Source organism: Morone saxatilis, unplaced genomic scaffold (assembly GCF_004916995.1).
Source record: "Morone saxatilis isolate NCDOM2014 unplaced genomic scaffold, NCSU_SB_2.0 Contig1, whole genome shotgun sequence".
Lineage (NCBI taxonomy): Eukaryota > Metazoa > Chordata > Actinopteri > Moronidae > Morone > Morone saxatilis.
Genome location: NW_023339651.1, coordinates 19,509,033 through 19,511,290, shown reverse-complemented (window position 1 = coordinate 19,511,290; position 2,258 = coordinate 19,509,033). Strand labels below are relative to the sequence as shown.

Below are 2,258 nucleotides of genomic sequence, written 5' to 3'. Positions count from 1 at the left end.
ACACACACACACACACACACCAAAGCTTCTTGTACATTCACTGTCTGGCACAGACCTTTCTCCACACTTTGTTTTACCGCTTTGTCAGTGCAAGAGAGCAGAGGAGAGAGACGAAGACAGCAATCTGCTCGCTACGAACTCAGACCATGTGCACTGCAAAATTAGAAAATAGAGGGCTGCAGGGTCTCTGCTGATACAGACACCGCCACACACTTCTAAAGGGTCATAAGTGATGATTGAGAGGGATTATGTTTTTATGAGTCTCTGCATTGTTTTTTAATGAAAATCCTACTCAGTATGGCTTTAAAAGTTAAGCTTGAAAGTTTCCTCTCGACCTTGGGAACAGAAGTTGGCAAATAATCTCAATCTTGAAATTTTGAAATAGATATCTAAAAACAAAACCAACAGGATATTTAAACATGTTAATCTTTTATGATTCAACCGGCTTCATGTGGGGTCATGACCCCAAGGTAAAGACACTAAAAAATGGGCCCATACAATAAATCTTTATTTGTGCTAAATGCATTTGAATCATTGGTCCAAAACACATATTATGAGTCCATTGGAGGTATTTTATTTTAAAATCATTTTTATTTTAAAATTCTGGATCCTAACTTGCTCAATACTAAATGCACCTAAACGTAGGTAATAATCTGCATTAATTACATTTCCTTATGTTTAAAAGCAAAATTCAGGTATTTACCATCCTGGCCTTGTTCTGATAGTGGGCCATGTGCCCTCAGAAATGTGGACTCCAAAGAAACAATGTATATCATGGCAAGCAGTGTGAAGCTTTCCAAATAAACTGAAATAAAAAAAAATCCCGTGTCGGAGTTCTGCTAAACTGAAATTAGCCCCTTGCATTGGCAATTTTTGGAATCTACTAGCAAACCAAACTCGCCAGTATGTTTTCCTGTGTGAAGCTAAGGGGTGCACTCTATTTAGTGTGTATACTTGCTAAATAAGTAGTTGCTGGAGTGTTTCCTGAATCGCCGTAACAGAGGCAGAGATTGCAAAGTTAGCATGACTCATTGTCAGAATGGCCACAATTATGAGACTAAGACTGTACACATAAACAGAGTTGCAGTGGTTCCCTCTGTGTTGGTTAAGACCCTGAGTACTGCTGGTTTCCTATTATACCAGGTAACGAATGCCCCTCACCTGACAGTCCAGGTGTAAATTGGTTGCCCTTAGTTGGCTAGAATGAAAGGCAGTGGCAGCTAAAGTTGAGTATTTCCCTGTACGTGTCAGCTGTTAATCTAATGGTTGACTTGTTTTGGAATGAAACATTTTGATTGTATCCAGTTGTATATTAAGTGTTTCTACCTCTCTATATGTTGAAGAATTATTGTCTTTTCATATAAGAAATTCAGACATATTTTTATATCCTTGCCTGTTCAGATTGTGCAGAATCACTCAGCCGGGATACGGATGAAGACCCTGATCTGACCTTCTTAGCTCTTGCACTCATTTTCTTTGACGGTCCATTTCCATATTTGACATATTACAGTACATGGTTTACATGAGCAGTCACCAGATTTCACCATTAAATCAGTGAGGTTTTAACTCTTTACTGTCCTCTGCAGTGTGCTGGCTCAGGCATTTCAGCAGTTTCGGAGTCCAGGTTAAAGTCAGCAGGTGATTTAGTTTTTTTCCTGTACCAGCACCTCAGCTTTATAACTTTATTAAGTATTCAGTCTGCCGGAACTGTTTGTTTCGAAATCCTGCCTCAAAACACATTTTTATAGAATCCCTGTCCTGACTGGAGATATAGCTGTTTGCTTAATACAGTTCTGTCATGTTACTAGACTGTGTTTTATTTTAACATTCTCTTTTATCATTTTATTTGTTCTCTCCATGGGCCAAATGTAATCATACAGTTTCTTTATTTACTGTCTCTGTGTTTAAATATAGTTTTTATTATTTAACTGCTGTTGTTCTAATGGTATCCTGTGATTGTAGTTGTATCTCCCTTCACTGGAAAGAACTTTGTGAAATTATTATTACTAGTATTAGTACTATCAGTAATAATAATAATGGTAGCAGTATAAATAGTAGTAGTGGTCGTGTCGTCAGTAATGGTAATATAATAGTAAAAAAGTAGTATTAGTAAGATAATAGTTTATAAAGTATTAGTAGTAATATAATAGTAGTAAAGAAGTAGTACTAGTAGTGGTAAAAGAGCAGCAGTATTAGTTATATAGCAGTAAAGTACAAGTATTATTAGTATAATATGGTGTAAGATAGGTGTTGCCAGA

General features: G+C 36.7%; 1 protein-coding gene across 1 annotated transcript in view; it reads left to right on the top strand.

Moving 5' to 3' along the window:
* Positions 1-2,258, top strand: part of dnah9 (dynein, axonemal, heavy chain 9) — a 133,749-nt gene that overhangs the window by 83,127 nt on the left and 48,364 nt on the right. The gene's annotated exons all lie outside the window — the stretch shown is intronic.